This window comes from Dreissena polymorpha, chromosome 3 (assembly GCF_020536995.1).
Source record: "Dreissena polymorpha isolate Duluth1 chromosome 3, UMN_Dpol_1.0, whole genome shotgun sequence".
NCBI classification, from domain to species: domain Eukaryota; kingdom Metazoa; phylum Mollusca; class Bivalvia; order Myida; family Dreissenidae; genus Dreissena; species Dreissena polymorpha.
Genome location: NC_068357.1, coordinates 64,858,590 through 64,880,446, shown reverse-complemented (window position 1 = coordinate 64,880,446; position 21,857 = coordinate 64,858,590). Strand labels below are relative to the sequence as shown.

General features: G+C 35.2%; 1 long non-coding RNA gene across 1 annotated transcript in view; it reads left to right on the top strand.

Annotated features, from left to right (window-relative positions):
• LOC127874511 (uncharacterized) overlaps positions 1 to 21,857 on the top strand; it is a 126,584-nt gene that overhangs the window by 82,466 nt on the left and 22,261 nt on the right. The window contains exon 2 of the long non-coding RNA XR_008046959.1: positions 21,028 to 21,090. This is a non-coding gene — a long non-coding RNA (uncharacterized LOC127874511). The remainder of the gene's footprint in view (positions 1 to 21,027; positions 21,091 to 21,857) is intronic.

Below are 21,857 nucleotides of genomic sequence, written 5' to 3'. Positions count from 1 at the left end.
AGCATTTAAGGACAAGCTGCAATACATGCCAAAATCTGTGAAAAGGTCTCTTTAATAGTTATTGATGCAACGTTTACCCCGTGGTTTTAAGGGTATACTATACGAAGAGTTTTTCTGGTAGACATCCCACAAACGACAAGCTTTCAATTTAACAAAAATAGAATGTAATCTGAATTACAAATTAACGTTAATGATGTAACTTTTTGTACCGGTAGTTTGTTCGTGTTCTATATCGAAAAGTTTTTTGCCTATCGGCGGGAAATTTTATTTTCAAATTCATTGAATGCTTACAGAACTAAGCTAAGGTGAAAAGCTGGGTTAAACAGATACGCCGAAAACAATCCCAAATAATAGTTAATTATAAATGTCGTGAGATGAGTGACATATTGATCATTACAAATATTGAAAAACATATAAAGTAATCCAACGGGTTGTAATCATGAAGACACCGAAAAAAGTGTAAGCGAACTTCAAACAGCAGCAGAGTGGCCGCCGATGCACACCGATTTATATAGCTTAACGCCCGGATCTAGTCGAGGTTTCTATGCCGATGTCTGTACTTCTGAATCCACGCACTAAAGGCCTTCTGAATCCACGCACTAAAGGCAGTGCTGTGATTGCCTCATATTTATGTGATTAAGGCATGTAAATTAATTGCAAAACGATATGTAACTCAATTTGTTTAGCAAATACAATATTGAATTCTTTTCATTTTTTTCAAAACACTAAACATGATGTTTCGGTTGAATATTTCGACTATTTTCTTTTACCATACACACACAAAATCTAAAAACCTCGTTTGGAATTGCTACATTTGATAACGAAAGATTCTCTCCTTATTGACAAATACTTGATCACGATTGCGGATATGTACAGCGATTCAAGCTCTATAAAGTATTTTGAATATTGACGAAAGTGTTTTCGGTGCTATTAACATACCGATGTACATTTTCTTCAGAAGTGAACGATTTGCTCCGAATCATTAGTATGTTATATTACAAGGCAATGGTAACGTCCGAACAGTCCGAAGTTGATATTGCCGATGTCGATGAAAGATTATGGAAGCAGTAGATATGTATACATCAATCATATTTGACACCAGCCTATGTGAAATGTTGCCCCACTAGACGCTAAATTTTGAACGTCAATCGCATTATAAATCGCATCGGTCTTGAAAGATTTTTCTCGTTCAAATGTCTTCGATAACCTTAAAGACAGAGAGTATAGGTCGTCATCGTGTAAAGATACCTCTGTGATTTGTTACGCTATAACATCAGGAAAAGCGATCTAACTGTATTAGAACTTTAGTAGGCCATTATATGTATCTTTCTAGACGTAAACGTATCTATATAAACAAACATCCTAAATATTTTTTTCTCACTTAAGATGAATAAATCCAGTCCCTCCCGAAAAAAGTTTCTAGATAATCAATAACCAACAGCGGTCATATCAAGTATTCGTTTGTTATAGTCGCATAAATTAACTCTTTGTACTACGGGTAAATTAAATTCGAGTACGATTACATATGAACTGGCAGACTGCACATTATTATGTAAATCTCACATTCAGGCTTTTCACATTTAAAAGCATATTAATGGAAGAATTATGAGCTGAATGCATTTCAATTAATCAATGTCATGGCTTAAGAATTCGATTCCAACGCATATTGGGGAAAAAACAAGGTCGAAATTTATATTGAGAAATGGGTTAATGAAATTGCATACCGTACATGCGTTGTTCGAAACCTTTGAAATGAAAGACGACGAATAATTGCATCATCGAGTTGTAACAGGAAAACAGGTCGGTCATTTCGGAATTTCCCTGTGGTTTAACGGGTATACTTAACGAATAGTTTTTCTGGCAGACATCCCACAAACAGCGTCCTTTCAAATTCAACAAAATTATAGTAGAAATTGAATGCTATAATTGGAATGAAACGTTTATTTGTCATATGTAGTGATGCGTTTGTTTGTCAGATTGGTCGATGTATTTATGTATCATACTATTTGATGCGTTTATTTGTCAGATGGTACGATGCGTTTATTTGTCAGATGGTACGATGCGTTTATTTGTCAGATGGTAAGATGCGTTTATTTGTCAGATGAAACGATGCGTTTATTTGTCAGATGGAACGATGCGTTTATTTGTCAGATTGCACGATGCGTTTATTTGTTAGATGGTACTATGCGTTTATTTGTCAGATGGTATGATGCGTTTATTTGTTAGATGGTTTGGTACGTTTGTGTATCATGGTAATGATGCGTTACGTGTCCGATTTTTCGAAGCGCTTATTTGTCAGATGATGTTATGTGGCTATTTGACAGTTTGATTACCGTGGATATTTGCCCATTTGAATAATCCTGCTTTTTACCGATCGGGTAAGACAAAAATGGTCTCGTTCATGTTTGCGATATATGTCTGGTGTTTTGTGTTTTCCGAAGCATCAACCGTAATGCTTTCGGTGGTTCAATGTGTCAGGAAAAGTGGCTTTTTACGATTTGTACTTGTATTTTATTAGTATTATTTGGCCTATTGTCGATTGATAATATTTATAGAACGTGTTTATTTGGAATCGTGTGTAACATGGTATTGTAGAATCTTTATTTTTTAAATATATTTCTTGTCGACAGACGTCCCGAGGCGTGTGGTGTTTTACCAATAAACCCGTAATGTTGTGTATTAATCGAAGTTTATATTCAATCTAGTTAAAACCATTATTGTTTTTAATTATCTTGCAAAATTCTTTCAACTTTCAAGAGGCAAAAACAAGATCGTTTTTGCTAGCTCGCTATTTAAAAAGACCTTTCAATCAGCATTCGCGAGTTGCCATGCGTGTATAATGAGGAGAATACCAGGTCGCATTCACCTAGTCGGGTTCTTAATCTGAATCCAGTAATAAAGTTATAGAAAAAGTTAATACGCAGTTCGTAAATCAAACGCATACATTTCGAAAAATAGCTTAAGCCGTCTTGTTTACAACGATTGGATCAATGAATTTCGTTTGAAACTTGGCTACATGACAAAGATTAGATTAGCTGTAAATATTTCCTCACCGAATTCCGTAATCGTGTCGATATCTGAGATTTTATCCAAGTAATTGTTATTAATGATTTAGAGCCACGATGTTGAATCACTTTATTTCGATTACGTGTAAACAAATCGTAGAGTGAACTGTGCTTGATTCGTAAAGACTCCATGGCGAAATAACAAACGAAACTGCGAGCTATTTTGAACTGATATCACTGGGGGCTGACGAGGTCAAAGCGTAGTCCGTTTCGCTACGACGTCGGGTATATGTTTTACTACGACAACATTGTTTAAAAACATATGACATCGAGAACGGATTAGTCGAAAATTGTGTTTTAAACATGTAAAATCATGCTTTTCTAATAACAAAACTCTGAATTTAAGCATAATGACATTTCATAGGTTTGTTACATCAAATTATAATCCAAGATGTGTCTGGTTTATGCGGTTAAACATGAAATATACCGCTGATTTTCAAAGCGAAGTCAAGTTTCACTTTTAAAAATGCAATTAAGGTTTACAACTGTGTTTAATTGACACAATTTTACAATTTCCATATTGATCTATGTATCGTTAAGCCACTGGTGTGTTTAGAAATGTGTAGGGTGACTCAGTTATCAGAAATAAAGGCTAAATATTATTATTAGGCATGATCATGTCTCTGACAGTATACGTATAAGCCTTGCTACGACAACGCTTTAGCGTGTATGCGTTTCTCACAGAAGACGTATTGGTTATCTCTCGAAGGCAAAATAATGAAGAAAAAAAAGTTAATACAGAGTCATGGAGTGGCTGGATGTTTCCTTTGAGGAAGAGGTAGTAACAACGGCACAACATGATTCGAAGCGCACAGTCGACATTGTATTGCACATTATTATGATATAATTAAATTCACGACTAGGCCAAATGAAACGATTAAACTCGAAAATCCATATAATATAAGATGACAGTTGAGAGTCGATAACCTAATGTCGTCGGTCTCAATAAAAATTACGCATCTTTACCTCGTGACAATCCCTTATACGTTCATTTTGATACAGACCGACGATAGGTTTTCAGCATACGGTACTCTTTATCAAATAACATTCGATTCTCGTTATCCCCAACTCGCTTATCTCAAAACTCTGCTTATGTCAAAGTAAATCCCATGTCCCAACTTCGATCATTATTTATCTCATACGGAATTTGATTTTTACATTGTATATATCAAAGCGATTTTCTTGAAAATCGGTTATCGTCAACTAATTTTGAGATGAATTTCATGTTCGTATACATGATTTTACCTGTAAAATCCACACCTGTAACAGCCGTAAGGTGTTGAAAGTAGGACCCCAATTCCACAAATCCGCAATTGCATAACCAATATATTGTTGTAAAGGTGTGGCAGTGGGTTCTGTCACAGGTTATTGTTTACTGCGTACATGACAGCCGGTAAATTTACCTCGTGTTACAATGCGGTTAAGGCCCAGTCTCACTATGATGCCGGCGGAGCCCCAGTGCGTGATCAGGCATCTACCGGGTTGAACCGGGGCCCTACCGGGATGAACCGGTGCTCCACCGGGATGAACCGTGGACGACCGGGGACAACCGGGGCTCCACCAGGGCTCCACCGGGAAAGTATTAAAATGTTTAATACCTCCGGGATGAGCCGGGAGTCACCGGGTAGGACCGGCAACGACCGGCTTAGCACCGGGAACAACCGGGACTGTACCGGGAACAACCGGTATGAAACATTTGAATATTTTCCCGGTGGAGTCCCGGTTGCCCCGGTTAAACCGGGGCGTTGCCGCAGCTCTGCCGGGGTCTGATGCCGGTATAGTCCCGGTGAGTGTCGGCGTAGTGACGGTATACCAGGACTCTGCCGGGACTCTGCCGGCTTTCACCGGGTTCAACCTTTTCGTTTGGATGTTCATGCGCACAGTGAAGCACGGCATCTTTTGCACTGGGAAATGGCAGTCTGCAGTAACTGCAAACTGCATGTGATTTGTCCTGAAATGGATACAGAAACTTCGTTGAGCATCCTATACATTATATTTGTACTTCGTTGCGCAACCAATACCTACTCTGTGCGAAACCTATACATAAAGTGACTTGTAATTTCCTTCGAAAAAAAGCATTTGAATAATTAAAAAATATGTTCGTAACCTGTTTTGCACTTTAAAATGTGTAATGTACACTGAATCAAAGAAACATGTAGTTTTATTTTATTTAAGTAACCGTAATTAGCTATTTTAACAGAATAACCACCTTATGCATTGCTTCAAATCAAAATATTTCGATTTTAGCTTAAAATAAACTTAAAGGTTGCAATTACGCGTATTTGTTATTAGTTTGTTATTGAAAATAAGTACATACTATTACTGTATGTTCCGTTCTCTAATCCATAAACACCAGAAAAGATGAAACTCGCCTGATTAAGAAGTATATTTACACAATGTTTTCGTAGTAAAACCTATACCCGACGTCGTAGCGAAACGGACTACGATTTGACCTCGTCAGCCCCCAGTGGATATGGAATCTTATCAACTGTTTTGACCTTGTTATTCAATTTGTTTCGTGTGTGTATTAAATGCCTTTGATATCGTTTCTTATAATTGCTGTACTGCCATTCAAAACGGTCATTCTATAAATGCTATGACGTTTTTAATCGATGTAAAAAATATTTTTACAATCACTTCTGGGTAAGTTTATGCATAGGTTATAAAATGTTTTTGCAATTTTCAGTAACTTCTGTTTACAATAATGAATGGTAGGTTCCATTGAGCCTTGAGCCATAGTACCTTTTTCAATATTTTCATGTTTATGTTTGACTTTCTTTTCAGAAATTGTACTTATAAATTGAGCCGCGTTCTGAGAAAACTGGGCATAATGCATGTGCGTAAAGTTTAATCCCAGATGCGGACTGCACAGGCTAATCTGGGACGACACTTTACACACATGTATTAGTTTTCTCAGAACGCGGCTCAATTTATAAGTACAATTTCTGAAAAGAAAGTCAAACATAAACATGAAAATATTTAAATAGGTACTATTTAACCTACTCCTGACGCAAACTAAGTGATTTGATCTTCATTGACAAGCTTTCTGGATATGTACCATGATGCACACTTCATAGGCACAATGTTTAATGACATTCCCAATTAATATAGTTCAAATATTGCGATGTATTTTTTATATAAAAACAAGTATTGCTTTGCAAGAAACAATATGAATAAAAGAAAATTGTTCGACAAATATGGTTCGCTCTGGGCTTAATGTTTGTGCGTAAAATGTCGTCCCAATTTAACCTGTTAAGTCAGTACAGGCTAATCAGGGACGACACTTTACAAACATGCTTTTGCCGCCGTTTCCCCAGCAACGCTCGTATATTCATCCATGCTTACTGTAACAAGTATTTGTTTAAATCTAAAACATTTTTATACGATTCAAAATATGCCCTACACATAATCATATGCACGCGCACACATTGAACCACTTCCGTATTAATGACCCTGTACAAAATGTGAAGAACTTAGAACATAAATTTGTAACATGGTTACAACATTTAGACAAAAAAGTACGTGCATTGTATCCTAAAATCATTTAAGAAATCTCAAGTCAGACACTTAACGGACGATGCATGCATTAAAGAATTGGTTCGCACCCAAAGTATTTACTGCGCATGATAAACTAGGTTTCAAATTACACAAAGAACAATTGATTCAGACAGTCGTATTAGCTTATTTTGATATTATACAATCAAAATCCAACTCTGGATGAAATCCAACGATCTGTATAATTACCACGGGTCTATGCTACTGTGCGTAAACATTGATTACAAAGATAAACCCCGATTCAGTGCCGCCTCAAGACTTTAAACAAATCTCAAGGGCATTTTGTTTTGACTGAACATTGGCCATACCGAGGTTTTTTATGAAGAATTATGTTTAGTTAATACACAGAATTATGAGGAATAACAATGTGAAATCACGCCTTGAGCCTAGCAAGTGTTATTGTTAAACGCTCTTTAGAAGCAGCGATAGTTTGAAAAGAAAAGCACGCGTAAAAGTGTCATATTTTTGTGTACATGAAAGCAAGTAACTTTTTTCTTAAAACGAATGGATCTCACATGTCACACCTGAAACGGTGTTATCGTTCTACCCTACTCGGGTAGGAAATTCGAAACATCAATAAGTCGATAATTATTCAATTAGTGAAATATTTTGACAATTATTCTGAAATTGGAGAAAGATATTTCACCCAAAAGCGACAGCTAAAGCACATGTTCGACGAACCTTATAACGAAGGAATAACTTTAGTCGTCTGCTTAGACTTCCCTAGGTGCGATATTTATATGAATTCAAACTTCATTAATGAAAGAGTGAAAGAAACGGATGAATAATTTGACATTGATTTTTGCGCTCGTTGACTTACAGCATGTAGAGACATTTTTATGTTTAATGGATATACATTATGTGTCGCGTAGTCCATTTAAAAGGAGAGTTCTTATTGAAAATTATTCGAGTATTAACGCAGTGACATATTGAATGTAGGCATGTGTTTAATAGCAAAGACATATGTATTTCATTTAAGAAAGATGTGTAGCTAGAATTCAAACCTGGACAAATTATATGAAAACACACGTTTTTAAATACGTTACGTTTTTAAATACGTTAATTTTATGTATAAATGATTCGGAGTTGGACATAATCCGTTGTTTGCTAGTTTTTTTTTAAGTCATCAAGTATGTCGGATGAAGACGATCTCGGGAGCGGAAGTGAGTTGGGGACGTCCCCTGCAATATCAATGTCAGGGGTCAGCAAGGGGTCAGACCTGTTCAAGACTGTTCTAGAGGATTATATTTTTGACGAGACTCGAATCAGCAAAACAGAGGTTGACAGATACAAATCCAGACAGAACCGATCGGACAAACATGATGAAAATCACGTGAAATCTCGTCGTTGCGAGGTTTGTCAGTCAGTTATGGCGTTCTGTAAGTGTGAATTGTACCATGAAAGACAACGGAAGTTCGGTCATCGGGTGCACTGGGCGGATGAAGTTTGGAATAAACCCTTGACCACGCTCTTCCAGGAACTGCACGTGGAAGATGACGTCACGTCGTCGAGTGACGTCACGGATGATCCTCGCGACAAAAGTGTGTGCCGAAAAAACGGACTTGCTCACAGTTTACCAAAACCGATATTGAAGCACCGACCCACCTGTATCGTGATCGTGTCTGATTAAGTGTAGGCATAAATGCATGTGAATAAATGATATAAGAGTTTCACTTTTAAAGATCATAAGTATTTAATCTGTTGCATGATTAAAAAATAGTATGCATTTCTCTTGTTTCCTAGTTTGTACACATAAGACATAGAATGTTCGTATTTCGGACATTTTAAAGAACTCTCATTATGCGAAAACAAACTCCTAATAAATATACTAACCTAATAAGGGTCGAATTGTTTAATTTGCACTGTAATTGTTGCATAGCATAACTACATTAAACAAAGTGTTTGTGTATTGATTGTTTAAGTGTCGTTTACGTGCAGTATTTTAAGAGCTCACGTAGGAAGAATGAAACACACACGTATGAAACTAAGAAATTCTTGTCAACTTTTTTTGGCATGTGTGTCTAATGAAGGTTTTCAATGACTTTGTTTTCTGAAATGTTTTGAAAAAAATGTCCATGAATAGAAAAATACCGCAAACAATGCAATTACTGTATGAAAATGTTATTTATTTATACATTTGTATATTTTTGTTTAGTTTATCTGCCAGTCATTGTTCATAATTTATATTAAACACGTTTGAGCCGCCACATGGTTACGCCATATCCGCGCAGTCTGGACAGAAGCTACCCACTCAGCGAATGAGATCAGGAATACCCTACGTGACTTTAAAGTTGACAACGTAGCTACTGACCAGACTGCGCGATTGCGCAAGCTGGTCTGGAGCTACGCTGGCTGCAATATGGCATAGGACCAATTTGTGTATGACGCGGCCCATTTAACGTAATAGTACAAATAATTCAGGTTCTTACTAGTTCCATAAGCTTTTATTATTTTATTCTTCAGTATATGTTTCCATGATTGTCGTTTACCTTTATAACAGAAATGTGAAGAGTTTATTGGATTAGAAATGCATATATGTTGTATTTATTTTGATACTCATGTATTCTTGCCAGGACAGACGGGTCCTGTAGATGCCAGTGGTAGTATTCACAAACCATCGTAACTTAAGATATAACCTATGTCTGTTATCTGTACACATCTCAAGATTTAGCTCTGGTAAAACAGGACCCACTGTATGTGCTTAAAGTGTTGTCCTATATCAGACTGTGCCGTCCGCACAGGCTAATCAGGGACGACAACTTCCTCTTGTAAGGTATTTGTACGTTTAAAGGAAGCATCTTCTTAGCGAACATCCAGCTAAGGACAAAAGTGTCTTCCCTGATTAGCTTGTGTGGACTGCAAAGGCGAATCTGGGATGGCACTTAACGCACATGCATTAAGCCCGGGTTGATGCTCATTTTATAATGAGACCTGTATTCGAATATTCTTCAATAAATAAGTGTTACATTTGAGAAATTGCCTATGATGATTTGTGAATACTGTCCTAGATGTATATATAATGCCTCAATCTAAAGCGTTGCAATTTGTTTTACTGAAGCATTGCTGCTCAGTTGGGTCCTGTCATGTTTTTACAGCTAGTTTACCAGTATACATTAAATTATTTGTGCATTTCTGATTTGATTTATTTAGAGTCAGTGCAACTCCGTCCGCAACTCATGTGTACATGTGTTTACAAATGAGGTTTGTCCATTCTGCGATAGTTAATACGTTTTAATGAAGAAACTGTATCCATAAGCAGTGTGTGGATAGCATACGCTGTACACTTCGGAGACACTGACTCCTAAAAACAGCGTATTAATACAAAATGAAGTATTTACCAATCATACGAAAAGAATTAAAAGATTTCATTAAAACACATGTCTTAATATTGCACTTTACTTTAGGAACATGTAACCACGTTGGCATACCATCAATAGACACCCGCGTGCCGCCATTCCCCATAGAATACACTCTAGATATTCTGATTGAACAATTAAAGCATGATTGATATCAATTTAAAATCGCGTATCAACTTATCAACGCACTTAAAATCGATTTTCTTCATTGTCTCATGTCCAAGTTTGAATTAACTGCCACGTTTGGTGAAACACGGGCGCGGTTGTCTGGTCCTATGCCATCGATGCAAAATGATTAAATAGTCCATGAAGCTGTATTGTTCCGTCTACTTATCATAAAAAATGAAACAAGTTTAGATTAGTCGAGCCTCGATCTGGGAGAGCGTGGGTTTAACGCAGGTGCGTGAAGTGTCGTACCAGATTAGCCTGCACAGTGCGCATAGGTTAATCAGGGACGAAATCTACGTCTTTTATGACAATTTTCGTTTGAAGAATGTCTCATCTAATCGAAAAACCAGTCTAGGCGGAAAGCATCGTCGCTGATTAGCCTAAGACATTAGACTTGGACGAAACTGTTAGCACATGCATTTAGTACCGTTTTCCCAGAGCGCGGCGCATCTGACATCTGAGTCGCGTTCTGAGAAAACTGGGCATAATGCATGTGCGTAAAGTGCCGTCCCAGATTAGCCTGTGCAGTCTGCACAGGCTAATCAGGGACGACACTTTCCGCGATTATGACAGTTGTCGTTAAAATGAAGTCTCTTCAAGCAAAAATCCAATTTAGGCGGAAAGTGTCGTCCCTGATTAGCCTGTGCGGACTGTACAGGCTAATCTGGGACGACACTTTACGCACATGCATTATGCTCAGTTTTCTCAGCACGCGACTCATCTTTTCAACGGCCTTCCTCTAATTCAAGTAAGACAGTTGATAGTTACTGAAAAAAATTGCAGTTAGTACTGGTTTACCATCTCACACAGAAAAAGTGCTTGATGGTTAACTGACCGCTGAATTATTACTGAAACATTGTCGAATACGACGAAATATACAACCAAACAAACGTACAAAGCGAATAATTACGGCGGCATAAAGGGGACATAGGAAATATTTTATTTAACTATTTCTATCGCGTGCGCACGTCATAGCTATGACGTTCGCACGTCATAGCTACGACGTGCGCACGTCATAGAGACTTTAAAATAAAATATTGCCTATGCCCCCTTTATGCAACTCTATGACGTGCGCACGTCATAGCTATGACGTGCGCACGTCATAGAGACTGTTAAATAAAATATTGCCTATGTCCCCATTATGCCACCGTAGATAATGCTTTGTCTTTAGAAAAAAAATAGCGAGTATAGAATACTCGGATAGAATATCAGCTTTACAATTTACGATATATACGATACAGGTTTCTGATGTTTTATGTTGTTTGCTTTGCTAAATATGTCTAGAGAAAATGATATAAAATATCAATAGTAATTCAACTGTGTATTCTGTATATATTATTTTTATTTAAATTCTTGTTATTCATGTTTGAACACTTATTGACGTTCTTCATTGCACAGTATGTTTCTTCGGTGATAAAAATTAATATTTTATTGACTTTTTTTCGGGAATACCCGGTTTATTCCGTTTCATGTCGATATTTGCCGAATATTTCCGAACATAAGACATTTTGTCTCAGGTGCCTCTGAAATGTGTGTGATTGGGGTTGTTTGTTTGTTTCTTTACTTTTATAATATTTAGGATATTTTGTTTTTATAAACACTGTAATGTATATCGTTTTCGGATATACTGCAGTGTTTATTGCATAACACACATACCTTAAGGAATCTATACTTGGATACGTTGTTTCAATTGGTCTATGTTTGTTAGTGAACCTTTAAAATATAATTGTCTCTTTGCATTTTAAAGTGTTCATATTTAATTATAACATTATGTAAGTGTATCATATATGTTTTGGCTTTGCATTTGTATGTTAATTCCAATGCGATAATTCATTAAAAACTTGAACATTTAAGTTTATGTGTTTTGTTTTCATTTGCTCACAAAGCCTATTTCCCTTACCCTAAGACAAGGTCACACTTGCAGACCAAAGGTTTTATAGGAGTGAAATACTGCTTGCCGCAATGTAGCTTAATCATTTATATTAAAAGTTTAAAATACTTTCCACAAATAAAAACTGTATGCACAGAGGTTGTCGCGCAAACACCCTTCGCTCAAACAAAAACTTCAGTTATTCGAGGTGATGTTTTAAACGTGCACAATTTACGAATGCATGTGCCCAGACATATGTCAAGGAACATCCATTTCTCTTGCACATCCTGTTTATATATGCAGAAGTTACTACCATACTTACGTGTATTTAGTTTGCTTTTTTAGTACTCATGAGGAGAAATTCTACGTTTCGATTAAAGGGGCCTTTTCACGGATTTTGGCATGTATTGGAGTTTTTCATTAAATGCTTTATGATGATAAATGTGAACAATGGATCTAAAAAGCTCTAGTAAAACAAAACAAAACAAAAACATTCAAGAAATAAAGAAAAGTAACCCTCAACAGGGCTCGAACCACTGACCTCTGGAGCCCTGGAGTAAAAAGCCTTAAACTTTGACCACTCGGCCATCCGTGCTCATACCATCAGTGATGTATTTTATACTTTCTATAAGCAATCCTCGTAGTATCACAAAATATAAGACAGCAACAGAACTCTGCAAATTATTCAATCGTTTCGCGTTGCAACGCTTTATAATTTTCAGGTTTTTTAATAATAAAAAGATGCACATAAAGCATATTTTAGAGCATGGTAAATGTTCAATATTACTGTTTCCTCACAAATATCATAACTACGACGAAAATTTGCGAATCTGAAATATATTTTTTTTAATTTTGTCAATTTACCAACACTTGAAAAGGCCCCTTTAAAAAAATTAACACAATTCGGCGTTACAATAGAATTGAACCATGTACAAATATAAAATATACCTGATGTACACTAGTACCAAAATCGAATAGTCTTAAATGGAATTGGACATAGGCATTTAGCCAATGTGCACTTGATTGCTGGAATTGGACATAGGCATTTAGCCAATGTGCACTTGATTGCTGGAATTGGACATAGGCATTTAGCCAATGTGCACTTGATTGCTGAGCACTGACTGAATTACAAAATGCACTTAACTATGACACGCTTTTAGATATATTTATAAAATCAATGACCTGAAAGCACAAAACAACAAGAAAAGCCTTTGTATTTGACTAAAAATATGATTGTTATTTGCTTATGAAATGAGCGATTGATCGATTCTATATAAAACGGGAAAAGTAAAAGCCGTATTTGCGTGTTTTTATGATGTACACAATGAAAGAATATGACATATAAAATATTCTATTCTTAACACTAAATAGTGAAATAGCACTTGGGTTGATCAGATATCTACTAAATCCACAGAATGGATTGTATTTTCTTTTTCTTTTCATGTCCCCCAGTCTATACTGGGGGACATATTGTTTTTGCCCTGTCTGTTTGTTGGTTTGTTTGCTTCCAACTTAAACATTGCCCATAAGTTTTGCAATATTGAAGAGAGCAACTTGATATTTGGCATGCATGTGTATTTCATGGAGCTGCACATTTTGAGTGGTGAGGGGTCAAGGTCATCCTTCAAGGTCAAAGTTCAAATATATGGGAGGGTGACATAGTGTTTCACAAACACATCTTGTTAATTTTAGTTCACTTATTGTTATCAGGGTTGTTGAGCAGATCTTTCTCTTGTAAATTACAACATTCATCAGTCTAGTTCAATATTATGTCATAGGTGACATGTCGGGCACGAGATTGTTCAAACGCCTGTGTTCCTGTAAACCACATCTTTCTTATATTTTTAAATTGTAGAACACAATCTTTGCTATAAAGCGCTTTTAAGTTAAAGAACACTTTATTATAAATGAACAAAATGTTGCTTGTCAATTAAGAATCCGTTAACATGGTTTGACTAAATGAAAGTTGGTGTAAAGCTTAATGCAAACTTTGCAACAAGAAGTTTAATTAATTTTGCCCGGGTAGAAGGAGACTAATAAAGAACCAATAAAAACTCAATTTTGCAGATGATCTTAATATGTAAACCTTTGTAACTCACTTTCATCTCGTGTTTCGGTTTGATAGCCTTAATCAAGTTGTGTTATTTAAAATGAAAATTTGATATAAATTACAACATTACAATAGTATATTATTTTTCGAATTAGCATTTAAATTGAATAACTTAATAGCTTTTAATATTTTTGTCGAAGGACTCGTCTCTTGTTGATACGGTGACACGGCAGCAGTTTCACTATGTTTATATTTGGAAGATGCATGTTTAACATGTAAATTGGAATCGATAGAAAAAGGGTAATGACAAAGAAATTAGTATTCATTGTATCAATTGCGAATATGAACTCTATACCGGTTTTCAATCATTATAATTAGAATGCCTTTCAGACAAGTGATATTGGTATTCCATAATTTCTAAAATAGTTATAAAGCATGTTTTGTTTAATAGACATGGCTTCATATAATTAAAAGTTGTTTGGCGTAGATGTCTTAGCCATGTGACCTACTTAGGGGCCCAATTAAAATATTTAAAAAAGCCAATACTAAAGCCTCGAAATAATAGCCCTGAATATTCCACTTGCTTAATTCTGTAAATAAGAATTCCGTGTAATTTATCAATCAGTCACCAGAAGTAAATATAACAGACAATTAATAGAGCTCTCAGAGTCGAATAATATAACTATTCCATACACTTTACACATAAATCACAGAATAATATAAATATTCCATATAAATCACAGTCACGTGGACGCGAGTTCATTCTCGTGAATATTATGTATCCTAACATGGTGAGATAAAAATATTCATATCACCCGAAGCGTTTATTGTTTTGTATTATGAATTAATGTGATAGTTATTTAATTCATGTTTCATAGTACTCCTTGTTTCGTTCTGTTTATCATAATATTGTAATCGTCTTTGTATTAGTCTATAAGTCAAATGATTGTATTGGTCAAAGTCTACAATTAAATACATTGACACATCCATAGACTGTGTTTGCCCTTACTTAACACAACTGCAAATTTTTCCAATAAAAAAAATAGTTTTTTGTATAATAATAATAATAATAATAAAAGCTTTATTTACAGAAGGTTACACATAAAGACAATGACACATTATACATATTTTGCAAATGAATCAATACTTTTTTACAATGTGGCCTTCTTAAAATATCATACACAAATAGGTCTATAATAAGTATAACGTTCAAACAATATTTTCTTACACCTATACATAACACACATAGATAGACACACATTAAAATATTATTGATTATAATAATAATAAAAGCTTTATTAACAGAAGATTACACATAATAAAAGCTTTATTAACAGAAGATTACACATAAAGACAATGACGCATTATACATATTATGCAGATGAATCAATACTTTTTTACAATGTGGCCTTCTTACACTAACATACACAAATAGGTCTATAACAAGTAAAACATTTAATCAATATTTTCTTACACCAATACATAACACACATTTTGCCTTTTAGACAGACACACATGAAATATCATTGATTAGAAAAAAAGAGAACAACAACATATGACATATTATTGATTAGAAAATAAATGTGCTTTATATTGCCTTTTAAAAGCAGAGATAGAGCATGCCATTCTTATTCCAATCGGTATACTGTTCCAAATATCCATGCTATGGTATGAAAAAGCTCGTTTCTTATAACCTGTATTTGCTTTGGTATTAACAATATCGCTATGGGTGGCAGATCTTAAGTTATATTTTTGATTTTGAGAAAAAGTTATAATATTATTTAAATATTCTGGAGTCTGATTGTTGACACATTTATATATCAAGATTGCCGTGTGGTATTTACATCTATTGTTAAACGAGAGCCAATTAAGCTGTAAAAACAATTCTTTGGATGGTGTTCTATTTGGCTTTTGCAGAATGACTTTCGCTGCGCGTTTTTGTAAAATATTCACTTTTTTTAAATTGGTTTTATTAGCGTTGCCCCAGATCGTACAACAGTAATCGAAACATGTTAGTATGTATGAATTATGAAATAATTTCTTCATATCAAAAGTGAGATAATTTGATATCTTTTTAGTAGAGTTATTTTACTGCTTATTTTAGAGCATGTTTTATCAATGTGTACTTTCCATTGCAGATGTGTGTCAATATAAAGACCTAAAATGTTATGACTAGTGACATTTTCAATAGCATTATTATCTATTTTTAGATCAAGGTTGATATCCTTAATTTTTTGTTTTGATCCAATAAGCATGCATTTTGATTTATTAGGGTTTATCATCATGTTATTTTAGGGTGCACCATTTTTGTATGGAATAAATATCATTTTGTAAGTTAGTTTGAATTTCTGAGGGATTGACCCCTGTAGCATGTAGTGTCGAGTCATCAGCATACAAGTCTATGTCTGATTGGTTTAGTAATAACCCAATATCATTTATATAAATTAGAAACAAGAGAGGGCCCAAAATAGAACCTTGAGGGACACCACTCGTTATAGTAAGAGGGGTAGAAAAACTAGTTCCTAGTTTAACGCATTGTTGTCTTTGACTAAGATAAGAATGAAAAAGGGACAAGGTACCATCCGAAAAGTGATAAAGTTTAAGTTTGTATAACAGAATTTCATGATCTACTAAATCAAAAGCTTTTTTCATGTCAATAAAACAGAACCAATACAATTACCGTTATCTACATCTTTGAGCCACTCATCAATAAGTCGAATCAGTGCTGTTTGGCAAGAATGATTTTCTCTAAAGCCTGACTGATGTTTATTCAACACATTTGTTATTCGAAAGAATTTTTTCAATTCGTTTGAAAGATGTCTTTCGAATATTTTGGATATAGTTGGCAAAATTGAAATCGGACGATAATTATTACAGTCCTCTCTGTCTGAGTCTTTATATATTGGTAGAACATACGCTTGTTTTAACAAATCGGGGAAAATTCCTGTACGAATACAATTATTAATTATCGAGGTAATTGGTAAAACAATATGCTCTCCACAGTATTGAATAATGTTTGCACTGATCCCGTCGAGTCCCGTAGCCTTGTTAACATTTAAATTGCCAATTATTATACTTACTTCGAGAGGGGTAATGTAATTTATAGAAAATTCATGCTGTTTTAAAGATTTGTCGAGATATAACTTCAAATAAGCAAAGTTTTCTTCGTGAAATTTAAGCTTATCAACAATATTTGATATGTTTGTAAAATGCTCATTTAAGGCAATTAGGATCCTACTTTTGTCCTCAACATACACACCGTTCACTAAAATTTTATTTGGCAAATTTACTCCGCAGTTTTGATCATTGTCATTATTAGATATCATTTTCAAATTTTTCCAAATATTTGTCGTACTAGTACCATTTTTAACAGCATTGTTGTAATATTCTTTCTTGCTTTTGCGAATTAATGCCGTAGTTTTATTTCGTAACAGTTTATAATTGTCCCAGTCTTTAATTTTGTGAAAGTGATCTCTATCGCACATACTTTTAATAACTTCTTTGTTTATCCATTTTGGCATATGTGTGCTTTTTATTCTCTTTTGCTTGTAAGGGGCGTGCTTTTCTAAAACGTTATTTAAAATTCTATATAAAGATTGAAGGGACATATTTGGATCGTGAACAGTTTCAATTAAGTTTAGTTGCGAAATTGATAGATCAAATTGGAAATCAGATATTGAAAACTTTTTAAAGCATCTATATCTTATATTCGAGTGAGTGCCTTGTTTCGAGATTTTATAGTTAATTTTCCTTGTCATGCATACCGGATAGTGGTCGCTTATAGATATTTGTGGCACATAAGCAGTACTTACTCTGTCAGTTCGATTAGTATATATATGATCAATTATTGAAGACGATTTATCTGTGACTCTGGTTGGTGTGTTAATAAGTTGCAAGAGGCCATGCTTTAATACCGTTTTTGACCACATTTTGCATTCATAGGACTTTCTGTCAGCAAAGTATTTAAAATTGAAATCACCTAATATGTGATACTCAACGTTTAAACCTTCAAACTTAACAAGTAACGCATTAAATTTTTCTATCCATTTTTGCGTCTCATTAGGTGGACGATAGATAAAATTTAACAGAAAAGAGTTTGTGTTTTTAAAGCAAATTTCAATACAAACTGATTCAATCCCATCAGGCTCTAAGTCTGGCCTATGTTTAAATGGTACATGGTAACCTATATAAAGCAAGATTCCGCCACCCTTTTTCTGACTTCTGTCTTTACGAATGTATGTAAAATTCGGAATATTTAAATTTACATCAGACAAATTTTCGTTTAAAAATGTTTCGCAAAAACCAATAACATCCACATAACATTTTTCGGACAACAAAACGTACTTAATTTCATCAAGTTTTGGCAAAAAGTGTTGAATATTTAAACTTACGATATGAAGTCCCTTTTTTGAAAATTTTAAGGTAGACGCTGCTGAATTATTTTTATCCTCGCAAAAGTTTAATCTTTCAGTTGCAATAGGGATTGAGATTGAAACATCATTATTATTGCATGACATATTATGACAGCGTTCTGAGTAATCAGAAACTTTAATACTGGCATCAAAGACACGGTCTATATCACCATATTTTAGCACTATTTCGGATTCATTACATATACAAATCTTAAAATTACAATTTTTACAAACCTTGTTAAGTTCTTTAAATTCGTTGTCTATATCACCATATTTTAGCACTATTTCGGATTCATTACATATACAAATCTTAAAATTACAATTTTCACAAACCTTGTTAAGTTCTTTATATTTGTTGTGTATCAGTACATGTTTGTGTCTGTCTACGCGTTCCTACAGAGCCGAACTCAATCGTCTGCATTCACTAGTGTAGTGATTATTGTAATGACAGTACTCACAATGTTTTTGTTGTTGTCCATAATTACTACTATGTTGATATTTAGATAGATTATGCTTCTTGCCATCCCTTCCGTCACGTGAACCGCCATTCCTTGAGCCTCGATCAGATGCGTTAATTTGGAAACCGTTACTTCCTGTTTGCGTCTGATAGTCATTTTGCCCGTCACGTGAGTCGCTATTTCTTAAGCCATAACCTGGTGCATGATCTCCGTAGCCGAAACTGCCGGTTTTTGTGTGAAAACTGCCTCTTCCGTCACGTGAAAAGCGATTCATCGAGCCACGTTCTGGTGCATACTTTTTGTAGCCATAACTTCCGGTTTTTAACTGATAATTACGTGAATCGCCGTTTGTCGAACTCGATCAGGAGCATAATTAGCGTATCCATTACTTCCGGATTGAGTATAGTGAAGGGTTACGCTACGATTCGCTTGTGGATCTTGTTGTCCGCTCGTCTTCTGTTTAATGATGTGCACGGCTTTGTTGATGTTAGTCACTAGCGTACTGCAGCCTTTAGCTTGCAGATGTATCCCATCGCTGCCATACAATGTTTAGCCATGTTACCATTTCCATAAATAAAGGATGTATACAGTTCAATATATTTAGCATCTGTTTCGTCGCATATTTGTTTAATTATATCATTCAGTGGAACTACATCTGCATCTCGTCTTGGGGCAACTGTGCACAAAAATACAGTGCATTTATGTCCATTTAGTTCATGTAGCAGTTGCTTTATTTCACGGTATGCTTTTCTTGCGAAATCACGTGTTTATAATTGAACCGCGTTCTGGGGAAACGAGGCTTGATGGGCATGTGGGTAAAGTGTCGTCACAAAACAGCCTGCGAAGATTGCACAGTTTAATGAGGGACGACACTTTCCACTTTTATAGAATTTTTACGTTAAAAGGAAGTTTTCTAAACGAAAATTTAGTTTAGGCGGAAAATGGCGTCCCTGATAAGCCAGTACGTGCTGCACAGGCTAACCTGGGAGGACACTACGCACATACATTAAGCACTTTTTTTCTAGAGCTAGGCTTAATTCTATAATGTGATATTGTGCTAATGCGTATTTAGGGGGTACTTGACACTTTTTAATGCGATAAAAGGGTATTGTTTAGTTAATCCCTACCTAAGTACGCAAATGCAAAGTCAACAATTAGATTTAAATTAAAACAAATAAGTAACGCCGCATTCACCTGTCACATTAATGGTTTTTCATAAAACCAAATACTCAGTAAAATAATTTATACAAACAACTTTAACAAAAGAGGAGTTATTAATAAGTTAATGCCATTTTGTTTAAAAGTATGTGTTGCATTTCTAGTCATATTTGTCTTCTTATCGCCATTGAAAGCATTCCAATCGGCTGTACCCGTGTGACACTTCCGAAAAACTTGGTCTGAAGGACTATGCCCTATATTTTATATAACTGAGCTGCGCTCTGATAAAGCGGGGCTTAATGCATTTTCGAAAAGCGTCGTCAAAGATTAGCCTGTGCAGTCCGCACAGGCTTATCAGGACGATACTTTCCGCCTGAACTGGATTTTCGCGATTGACAGACTTCATATAAACGAAAATACATTATAAGCGGAAAGTGTCGTCCCTGATAAGCCTGTGCTGGCTGTAGAGGCTAATCTGGGACGACACTTTACGTACATTGCTAAGACCCCGTTCTGCTGGAGCTCATATGCATCCATTGTCAGTCACAAAATCCACAAACATAAATATCATTGACGGTAAACTTCGCCGATACCCAATTTGTGTAAAACGTCAACCTATAGTTATTCAATACTGGATAAATATCTTGATTTGAAATAATACCTTACACAGAATTTCGATTATTTTGAAAACATACAATGCAGTATAAACAAACACACGAAAATCGTTCATATGCTTCATTTACTCGGATGATTATTTAATAATGTCAAATACACGGGTTTCATCACATAATTGTCAATTAAATGTACTTTAAACTTAAATCACGATATTAAGTACGGCAAAACAAAACATTCAGATATAGGAGGCATAAAATAATTGTCGATACAAATTTGAAAAAAAAGTGATATGATGCATTTATTTTTTCTCTGTCCTTCAGGCAAAGAAAGTTTACTCATTGACATTTCCCCAAAAGAGGCCCATATAAGAAACTGATGTCAGCGTAAGTACTCTGATATATTTATAGATTCTTCAATAATGTTTTTGGCGTGAAATATTTCAGGAACAAAGGTTTTTTGTAAAAATCAATTGTCTGCAAATAAAAACGGTGACATTGGCTTTTACGCTTGAACTTTAACCCTTTGCATGCTGGGAAATTTGTCGTCTGCTAAAATGTCGTCTGCAGAATTTCTAAAATTAGCATTTTCTTCGATTGTTTTCAAAGAATACGATCAGAATAGCAAACAGTTTGGATCCTGATGAGACGCCACGTACTGAGGCGTCTCATCTGGATCCAAACTGTTTGCAAAGGCCTTTCAAAATTCGGTTCCCGCACTGAAAGGGTTAAGGCCTTTTGACTGTCTTTGCAAGAGGATTTCCGGGCAGAATCAGTGTTTGAATCAGAAAAACATCGACATTTGTTTGGCTTAAAAAGCCCAGCTGCTGAGCAAATACTTACCATGAAATTAATTGTACTGAAATAACATTTATAACACCTGATAGTCCATTTTTAGTGTGAGCGTTAGCTCACACTAAAGTAGAGAGGCAGTTTTGCAAATCAGTCTGCTTTAACTACGCTAGGGACGACAACTGCAGATAGTAACGATAACCACTGCCTGTTTATACTTACCCACTGGTACACTGTAGCAGACAGCTTGTATAAGGTTTAAGAGCTTGTTGAAAGATATTGGCCAGTTTAGTGTTTATAACAGCTTGTGCGACGACATTTGCCAGTTTATCATTGAAATATGTACATATTGGCTGCTTTCA